Raw genomic sequence first — 11312 nt, forward strand, 5'->3', positions numbered from 1 at the left:
ACTCCTCCTTCACTGCTTACTTTATTCCTTCCAACTGGTTTTTGGTTCAGTCCTTAGACTTTGTTTTTTGATGTTCAGGGTTCCCAGGTTGTTATGTAATCCTGTTTCACTTGGCTTTTTGGGTCTTTGGTGCAGGAAGACATCAGGGTGTATGTGATTAAGCCACCATCTAGGCTCCACCCAATTTTATAATAATTCTTCAATTAGGTGATATAAGACTGTCGATTCTGCTTAAAATTTTTCCATTTTTTTTGTTAATCTAGCTCATTTACATTTTCTTGTAAATTTTAGAAATACCAATTTCTAAAAAAATGCCTGTCAGAATTTGGTTTGGTGTTGTATTGAGCGTGGTAGGTCATTTTTTGGGGGAAACTGACATCCTAACAATATTATATCTTCCAAGCCCTGGACATCGCATTTATTTCTTTATATTTCAGTCTTCATAAATTTCTCTCAGAAATATCTTATAGTTTTAAGTGTAAAGAATTTGCATACATATTAAATACTTATTCCTTGATATTTTGATGTCATTACAAATGCTATTTTTAAATTTTAATTTTCCAATTTGTTACCAAACCCGTTGCAGTCGAGTGGATTCCAACTCATTGCAACCCTACAGGATAGAAGAGAACTGCGCTTAGGGTTTCCACGGAGTGGCTCGTGGATTCAAGCTGCCTACCTTTTCGTTAGCAACCAAGCTCTTAATCACTGTGCCACCAGGCCTTGAGTTTGTTACCAGTATATAAAATATAATTTATTTTTTATGTTAACCTTGTGACCTTCAGCCTTGCTAAATTTATGTATTAATTCTACAGGTTATTTTTTATACATGGCTTTAGACAATGTATATAATGACGTTGTCTGCAAAGAATCAGATTTATTTTTTCCTTTCAACTCTTTATACCCTTTGTTTTATTGTACCTCCAATACAATGTTGAAGTCCTGAGAGCAGGCATTTATTTCTTTCCTTGATTATAGAGTGGAAATATCCAGTCTTTGACCATTAAATATGACGTAGGTGCTATTGATCAGGTTGGGAAAGTTCCTTCCTATTCCGTTGGCTGAGAATTGAATTTTGGGTGTTGAATTTTGTCAAATGCTTTTTCTGCATGTCCTAAGATGATCACAGGGCTTTCTCTTTGGTCTGTGGATATGATGGATTGTTTTGATTCTGAAACGTTGAGTCCACTTTGCATTTATAAATTTTTCTTTCAATTGTTAAAATCTTGTTGAAGTTTGTTACATCTGTGTTCATTAGGCATATTGATCTGCAATTTTTTTTATACTGTCTTTTTTTGTTTGCTTTTCGTGTCAAGGTTATGCTGGCCTTATAAAATAAGAAGAGTTCTTTCTTCCTCTAGCTTCTAAAAGAATTTGTATACAATTAGCACTAGTTTTGCCTTAGCTGTTTGGCAGTCTTCTTCAGTAAAACCATCTTGTCTACGATTTTTCTTCATGGAATAGTTTGAGTTTACAAATGAAATTAAAAAATAAGTCTAGAGCTATTCAGAGTTTCTATTTCTTCTTTAGTTAGTTTTACTAGGTTTTGTCGTTCAACGAATGTGTCTATTTCATATAAGGTGTCAAATTTATTGGCATACTGTTGTTTATAGTAATTATTGTTATTTAAATATCTCAGCATTTTTAATGATCTCATTGATTTGTGGTAATCTCTGTTTTTTCCTTTTTTTTTTTTTGCTTGATCCTTCTTTCTAGGCATTTGTTCATTTATTAGTATTTTCAAGGAATCTAATGAAGGCTTTTTATTATCTTTTTTCCTTCATCATTGGTTTCTTTGCTTATATTTGTTATTTCCTTCCTACTACCAACTTTGGGTTCATGTTATATTTTGTTCCTAGCTTCTTAAGATAGAAACTTGGGTCATAAATTTAGACCTTTCTTCTTTTTTAATATTAATATTTATAGCTATAAATTACCCTCAAAGCATTTTGTTAGTTGCATCCCACAAAATTTCATGTTGTTTTCATTATCATTCAATTTTAAATACATTATTAATTGTCATACTAGACATCAATGGATAAGAGAAGAAGCTCTCAGGGGGGGAGAACAAAAGTGTCACAGACAGCTTATAAAATAATTAAACATATTACGTCTAAATTATGAAAGTGGCATGAACATAGAGATTCAGAAAGGAAAAGCAGACTCAAGTCTAATAAATGAGGCCTCAGAATTCTAAAACACAGTAAATCATGAACAAAAATTTAATCTCCAAGTCTTTATCATCCCGTAAGATTTTTATGCCTCATCATAATTTTGCTATGAAAGAGAAAATGAACTTGAAGACAGCATATTTTTAGAAATAACTATTACCACTTTAAATGAGTGGATACTCTCAAACTAGTTCCGTTTCAAAGTTGGAAGTAACTTTCAGGAAAGTAAAAACATAAAATGCCAGAAATGTCTGGAGATTCAGAGACATGTGGACAAAAACAAAATCAGAATTTCTGAATGCCAATCTGGTTCCAGGCTTCTCATGAATTCTTCCCAGCCCCAAGGCAAGCATTTTTGTCACTCATTTAAAGTGATAATCCCAACAAGACTTTTCAATGCCGCTTTTATGTCCTTGCTCCTCAGGCTGTAGATAAATGGATTCAGCATGGGTGTGACTACGACGTACGTCACTGAGGCTATTGCACTGGCCGTAGAATTTTGGGTAGTGGTAGAACTGAGGTAGACCCTAAGACCTATATCAAAAAACAAGGAAACAACTGAAAGGTGAGACCCACAAGTGGAAAATGCCTTATATTTCCCCCTTACTGATGTTATTCTCAGTATGGAAGAGACAATCTGAGAATAAGAAAATACGATGCCAGTCAGGGGAATAATGCCCATCACTCCAGTTGCAAAATCTTTATGATGTTGAGGAGGGTGTCAGAACAGGCAAGTTGGATAACCTGATTGATTTCACAGAAGAAGTGGGGAATTTCCATGTAAGTACAGAAGGACAGTCTCAACACGAGTAAGCTACGTGTCAGAGAGTCCAGGACACTCAATATCCAGGAAAAGAGCAGCAACAAGCCACAGAGTCTGGGATTCATGATGACCATGTAGTGCAGTGGGTGACAGATGGCCACAAACTGGTCATAACCATTATACAAAGGAAAAAACATCCAACTGCATAAAAAGGATGAAAAAATATATTTGGGCAAGGCAGCCTTGATAGGTGATGGCTTTTGTTATGGGTATCCATTCAAAAAAAAAAAAAAATTTTTTTTTTTTTTTTTATGGATGTTCAGTACCATCTTTGGGACAGTTGTGGAAGTGAAACATACATCTACAAAGGACAGGTTGGCTAGGAAGAAGTACATGGGAGTGTGGAGATGGGAGCCAGTGATGATGGCCAAGATGATAAGAAGGTTACCAATAAAGGTGACCAAGTATACGGACAGGAACAGCCTGAGAAGAAGAGATTGCAGTTCTTCCTCTTCTGAGAGTCCAAGAAGAATAAATTCTGAAATTTTTGTATGGTTTTCTGGTTCCATATAGCTAGTGTGACCGTCAAGAAAACGAAAAGAACAATGCTTTATACACAAATAGGCATCGTCAATCAGCAGCACTACTACAGATTATAATTTTTCACATAATAGACATGAATACTAGTATTGTATCTTACACATAAAATAAATAAAAGCCTGTATTTTGTCAATGGATCAGCTGAATAATCAGAGGATTTAATGATGCAGCCATTCTTTCTGCCTTTGACTGTCCCTTCCAAGTTAGTAACGTAATCTCTAGTCATAACCTACATCATAAAGCCAGCACTCTTTTTGCATACATTTCTCTGAGACAGAGTCATCTAGCTCCTTGCTCCTCAGAGTGTGACCCATGGACTAGAAGCATCAGCCTCACCTGAAAGCATGTTAGAAATGTAGAATCAATAGACTGACCCTACTTAATCAGGATCTCCACTTTAAAAAGTTCCTGGGTATATTAGTTTCCAAGGGATGCCAAATTACCTTGGTAATTTTTCATAGGTAACATATTACCACAAACTGGGTCACTTAAAACGATAGAAATTTAGTCTCTCACAGTTCAGGAGGCCGGAAGTTCATAATCAAGGTAACTGTAGGGTTAATTCATTTTTAAGACTCTCTTCTAGCTTGTGGTGGTTGCCAGAAATCCTTGGTGTTCTTGGCTTGTAGACACATCATTCCAATCTCTGTCTCCATCTTCACATGGCCTTCCTCTCTGTGTTTTCTTCCTTTCTCATAAGGACATCAATCATTGGATTTAGAGCCAACTCTAAATCCAGAATTATTTCATCTTGAGACCCTTAATTAAGTCTATCTTCAAGTACTGTATGTTTTAATAGGGTCACATTCTGAGGTTCCGGCTGGACATACATTTTGAGGGGACACCATTCACTACACTAGGTGATTCATATACAGATTACAGTTTGAGAAGCATTGATCTGACAGTGTGTGCCTCCAGGGATAAGAAGCCCCTGATTTTAACTGTTTTTCCTTTTACATCCTGTTTAACTATGATAATACATTACTCTTCCAAAAGCTGAAATTTGTGTCCTTGTGATTTTTATCAGCTGCACTGAATTCTGATGTCTAAACTGAAAAGGCACTTTGGGGATATTTGTCCAGAGGGTACCCTTCCTCTCTAGGAACTGAGCTCTGTCTCACAAACACTATGATGGAGCCCTGCAGTCTAACTTACACTGTCAAAGCTGATTTGATCAGAAGATGACATGACAGAAGATAGCCCAATGAGCATCTTACCCCATCCCTGTGCCCCCCCCCACCCATGGAATTTGGAATTGAAGCTTTCATGTTACAATCAGTGAGTCTTTGAAATTCTCATTGTGGTGTTCATATTCTGCCAAGAGCATGGAGAAGCCTGGAAATACACTTGACAGAATGAGAGGGAAGAATAATTTAGACATGCAAAAAAATATTTGGACAAGAGACACAATGGACATTATGGGGATAATGGACAGAAAAGCTGCATTAGACCCTGGTAGCTTTCAAGTTCCAATCAGACACTCAAGGACCCACCCTCTGGAGGGGATGGTAAACATATTGGAGGAGATGGTGAACATACTGGCTGAGAGTAGCAAGTCTGGAGACAGAGTACCAGGGTTTGATGACAAACTGACACACTTATTAGCTGTCTAACCATGGGACAGGCACTTAACTTCTGTGTGCTTTTTTTTTTTTATTTATTTACTTGTAAAATAGAGATGATCATAGGCTTATAATATGTTTGAGAGAGCAATTGAGTTACATATGTAAATCACTTGGGACAGTGTCTGCAGAGAAGGCTTATGTAAGTATTAGCTATAAGCTTTATATAAGTATTAACTCGTACTATCATTGGAATCTAACCTAGATTATTTGTATTTTCATTACATTTAGCATAATGCCGAACATAGTTTCAAGAGCTATAATAAAGTTGATCCTAAAAATACTATATTTGTTCCTGATTTTAATGCACATGCTTCTAAATGTTTTCCACCTAGTATGATGTTGATGGAGATCTTAAATATCATATCTTTGTCATGGAAAGAAAGTGTCTATTTAGAGAACAACATGAGAATTTTTTATATAGACAAAGGAAGATGAAATTTATCTTACACTTATATCGTATATCTTGAGATCATATTCACACTGAGAGCTCAGAAAATCTTTTGTCGTATAAATCAGCCAAGCAGTTTTAAAGATTTTAATGACTTTAAAAAAAGCTTTATGGTCATACAGATATTGGTTGGATCTGGGGTCCATTATTTATTAGCATAAGGTTGAGAAAAATAAAAGATAATATATGTATACACTCACTCACACACACACACACACACACTTACTATGATGTAACATCACCAATGGTTAAAATGTTACCATCCAGTGTTGATCTTTGATGTGACTTTTAAATGTTGTTCCCACATTTTCATAACTTTTCACAGTAAGTATTTATAAAACAGAAATCAATTTCAGAAACTAAACAACAGGGTTTTTTTTTTTTTTTTTTTACTCTGCTGAATGAATTTCAGGTAGTTCGATACATTATTAATGCCACACGGTTGCCCAGGAAACTCAACTAATACATTTCTTGATGTGATATGAGAATAAAGAAAAATGTAAGACAGTAGAGAAAAGTGATAAAGGGAAACAAGGTGAGAGAGAGAATGCAGAGAGGGGAGATAAAAGTAACAAAAGATGCAGATGAGTTACTTCCTATGTGTGTGACTTGGTGCCTGATGACTCAAGCCTTCTATTTCCCGCTCTACTGACTATTAGAAATGACAGAGGTGACAGGGAGTTAAATAAACTCAGGGTATCTCTCTATGTTCCCTATCTGAAAGCTTTATTGACCATGAGTCTAGTTACAATACCAGAGAAAATGGTGGCAAAGGAGCCTCAGAAACAATTACTGAAGAGAAACTATCAGAAAGTGGAAAATAAACTGAGTTAGAAATAGTGACAAATGGTAGTTTGATGATTCAGAATTTTAAAAATTCTCTGACCACTGGAAGGTGAAACAAAAATTCCCTGGGGAAATAAAAAGAAATTTAAACCCTAGAACTGTACTTACTTTTCCAGATCAAGTGAAGATTTCAAGAAAAATTGCCTCCAAGTTTTTAGTGTAGATGAAGCAAATCTTCCTGGCTTTGAAAAAAAACATAAATTTGTTTAAGGCAAATGGTTAACATAAAGATCATAGAACAGTCTGAGACAGAATTGACAGTTTCAGATGAGGTTACATTTGCTTTGGTACACAGTTAGCAAAGCACACTGCACAAGTGGAAGATGTTATTCCTTCAACCTTTCAGGAACTCAACAATTCTATGCCTAAAAAAATTAAGAAATGTGTGTTGTTAGGTGCTATCGATTCAGTTCTGATTCATAGTGACCCTGTGTACAACAGTACGAAACACTGCCCGGTCCCATGCCATCCTCACAATTGTTCCTGTGGAAATGTTGCAGAATAAAAATTGTTAGTGACGTTTTCAGATTTACTGCCTCTGAGGAGGATGGGGTTGCCATGAGTTGTAAGCAAGTCTAGGCCAACTTTTTTTTTTTTCTAAGAAGAATCCAAACCCAAACCCACTACCGTTGAGTCGATCTTGACTCATAGAGACCCTATAGGACAGTAATAGACCATTTTTCTAAGGGTGAAGATTTTATGTGTGGTCAGATAAAAAAGAAAAAAGTACTGTGTTTATCAAGTGGAAGAATAGCACTTGATAAACACAGTAACATTTTTCTTTTTTATCTGATCACAAATAAAATCTTCACCCTTAGAAAAATGGTCTATTACTTAAGTCAGTTAAATAGTTGATATTCAAAATTAAGATAATAGTGAAAAGGCCCTATATTCCTCTGAACAAGAAAGGCACAGAGATTGAGAACCTCTGGAGAAGGTATAAAATGAGATACAAGATGAAGGACGGAAACGCAGAGCATCTGAAAGTATTCTCCCTGAGGACAGGAAGCAGACTAGGAAGACCTTTATCTCCACTATTATTCAACATTGTTTTGGAAGTTGTAGTGAAAAAATGAAGCAAGAAAAGAAAATAAAGGATATGCACGTTGATAAGGGAAATGTAAAACCATCCCTATTCGCAGAAGATATGATCCTATACATAGAAAGCTATTGGAACTAATAGAAGCATTCAGCAAAGTGTCAAGATACAAGATCACCATAAAAAAATCAGTTGTATTCTTCTATATCAACAAAGAGAACTGTGAAAAGGAAATCAGGAAAACAATACCATTTATAATAGCTCACAATCACTACCAATTAAAGAGATGCAGATCAAAACTACAATGAGATACCATCTCACCCCGACATTACTGCCACTAATAAAAAAAATTAAAAGAAAATAACTAATGTTGGTGAGGATGTGGGGAGATTGGAACTCTTATACACTGCTGGTGGAAATGTAAAATGGTACAACTGTTATGGAAAATGGTATGGCACTTGCTCAGAAAACTAGAAATAGAATTAGCATATGATCAAACAATCCCACTCCCAGGTATATACACTAAAGAAATAAGAGTTGTGACACAAATAGGCATATGCACACCTATGTTCATTGCGGCATTATCAACAATAGCAAAACTGTGGAAGCAACCAAAGTGCCCATCAACAGAAGAATGGATTAACAAACTGTGGTACATACACACAATGGAATACTACAAAAAAAAAAGAATAATCATAAATCTTCAAAACATTTCACAACATGGATGAGCCCGGAAGGGATTATGCTGAGTGAAATAAGTCAATTGCAAAGAGATAAATATTGTATGAGACCTGTTTTATAAAGTAATAACAAAAGGTTTACAAACAGGAAAAAAAATTGATGATTACCAGGGATGGGAAGGGAAGGAGGGAAAATTAACAAGGTGATACTAGACATGAGTTAATATTGGTGAAGGAAAAGGCAACATGCAATGTGAGAGAAGTCAGCAAAACATGACCAAGGCAGGAGAGGACACTGAGTTAAACACCTGAATAAAGGACAGCAATGGTAACTACTATAACACAGACAATTCTGCAACAATAGAATCAATAAACAATAACCTATGAATGGATACGTAGGTATGCCAAGCATGAGGGAGTGGGTAAGCGAGCACACCCACTGGCAGACACAGGCTCGGTAGAGGAAATATCTAAATACATGACTGTAGGTGCTTCTTATCTATCAATGCAGACAACAGAGCACACAAGTGGCACAGTCGGGGAAACCTCTTAGACATAACTAAACACCTCATGGGATGAAGTTCCAGGCTTGAAGGCAAAGGACCATAGACTCTGGGGACATGTACGTCAATGGGCACAATATATTTCTTAAAGACAATATTCCACATCCTACTTTGGCGAGCAGCATCTGAGGTCTTAAAAGCTTGTGATTGGCCATCTAAGATACAACTATTGGTCTCTTCTACTCCGGAGCACAGGAAGGAAAAAAAAAAAAGTCTCAAGGGAGCAATTAGTCCAAGAGACTAATGGATCACATGGACCATATCCTACACTACCCCGGCACCAGAAGAACAAGGTGGTGCCTGGGTACCACTACCAACTGCTCTGACTGTTATTATAACAAAGGGTCTCAGGCTGGGTGGGATTAAAATGTAGAACAAATGACCAAATTCACAAAGAAGACCAGACTTTCTGGTCTCACAGAGACTGCAGAACCCACAAGACTATGGTTCCCAGGAACCCTTCTAACTCTGAATTGAAGACACTCCTGAAATTCACCATTCAGCCAAAGATTAGGTGGGCCTAAAAAACAAACAATAACACACTTGAGGAACGTGCTTCTTAGAAAAATCAAGTATATGAGATCAAATGAGCAAAACCAGCCCAAAAACAAAGACAAGAGGGTGAGAAGGAACAGGAAAACTGGGGAAATGCAACCAGGGAAGCTAGGGTGGAAAAGGAAAGGAGGGAGCTGAAACATTGCAAGATTGCAACCAATGCCATGAAACAATTTGTGTACATATTTTTGAATGAACATCGTGGAGAATGGGAATGCCACAACACTTAATTGTACTCATGAGGAACCTTTACATAGATCAATAGGCAGTTGTTCGGGCAAAACAAGGGGATACTGATTGGATTCACGTAGGGAAAGGTGTGGGTCAGGGTTGTATCTTTCACCGTACCTATTCAAACTGTATGCTGAGCAAATAATATGAGAAGCTGGACTATATGAAGAAGAACAGGGCAACAGGATTGGAGGAAGACTCCTCAACAACCTGCGTTATGCAGATGACACAACTTTGCTTGCTGAAAGTGAGGAGAACTTGAAGCACTTACTAATGAAGATCCAAGACCACAGCCTTCAGTATGGATTGCACCTCAACAGAAAGAAAACAAAAATCCTCCCAACTAGACCAATAAGCAACAACCTGATAAACGGAGAAAAGATTGAAGTTGTCAAGGATATCATTTTACTTGGATCCACAATCAACAGCCGTGGAAGCAGCAGTCAAGAAATCAAAAGACACATTGCACTGGGCAACTCTGCTGCAAAAAGAAGGACCTCTTTAATGTGTGGAAGAGCAAAGATGTCACCTTGAATACTAAGGTGCACCTGACCCAAGCCATGGTATTTTCAATCACATCCTATGCATGTGAAAGCTGGACAATGAATAAGGAAGACTGAAGAAGAACTGACACCTTTGAACTGTGGTGTTGGCGAAGAATATTGAGTATACCATGGACTGCCAAAACAACGAGCAAACCTGTCTTGGAAGAAGTACAACCAACTAGAATACTCCTTAGAAGCAAGGATGGCGAGACTGTGTCTTACACACTTTGGACATGTTGTCAGGAGGGATCAGTCCCTGGGGAAGGACATCATGCTTGGCAGAGTACAGGGTCAGTGGAAAAGAGGAAGACCCTCAATGAGGTGGATTGACATAGTGGCTGCAACAAGGAGCTCAAGCATAACAACGATTGTAACGATGGCTCGGGACTGGGCAGTGTTTCATTCTGTTGTGCATGGGGTCGCTATGAGTCAGAAGCAACTCGACCGCACCTAACAACAAGATTTTTGAATGAGAAACTCATTGTCTCTCTAAACTTTAACCTAAAGCACAATAATTTTTTTTTTAAAAAAAGGAATCATTAAAAAATAATAATAAGGATAGAGAAGCTGAAAAGGGAAAAATCTAGAAAGAATATCCAAATGCTGGTAATTGAGAAGGGAGTCTAGGAGATGAATTGCCATGTGGGGATTTTTAAGAAAAATTTCAGACACTGAATTGTAAACCCTATCCTCTATTTCCCTGAATAAATCATTCATAAAACATGTGTTTCTTAGTAATGCTTTTGTGGGTGGAAATTCTTTATGATGAATAAATAAAAAGAACTGGGTCTCTCGCATCAAGGCTGTGATGGGGTAAAGCCAAGGCTGTGCATGAGAAGATGTGGGCATGTGCAATTCTCCAATTAGCAGCAGCCTAAAAAGCTTTCTAGGTTCCTGGGCAGCACAAATGATTTGTGTTGGCTACTAACCGAGAGATTGGTAGTTCAAATCCACCCAGCAGTACTGCAGAAGAAAGACTCACAGATCTAGTTCCATACGATTACAGCCATAAAAACCCTATGGAATAGAGTCCTACTCTGAAGCATATGGGGTTACTAAGGCTTGGAATCAACTTCACTGCAACAGGTCTGGGTTTTTGGAAGGAAGTTTCTACAGAAAAAAACCTGGCAGCAGCTGTAGACAAGAAGCGGGAGATGGAATTAAGGAGGCCAGAGTTCGGAATTTATTCTCACTGACTGGTCTGTATGTTCATGCGACACATAACTTGTGAGAGAGTCCCAGAAAT

The 11312-nt window shown here is 37.3% G+C and overlaps 1 pseudogene; it reads right to left on the reverse strand.

Moving 5' to 3' along the window:
• Positions 1 to 2434: 2434 nt before the first annotated feature.
• Positions 2435 to 3512, reverse strand: LOC135230887 (olfactory receptor 7A10-like; annotated as a pseudogene).
• Between the last annotated feature and the right edge of the window lie 7800 nt (positions 3513 to 11312).

Source organism: Loxodonta africana, chromosome 3 (genome assembly GCF_030014295.1).
Source record: "Loxodonta africana isolate mLoxAfr1 chromosome 3, mLoxAfr1.hap2, whole genome shotgun sequence".
Classification (NCBI taxonomy): domain Eukaryota; kingdom Metazoa; phylum Chordata; class Mammalia; order Proboscidea; family Elephantidae; genus Loxodonta; species Loxodonta africana.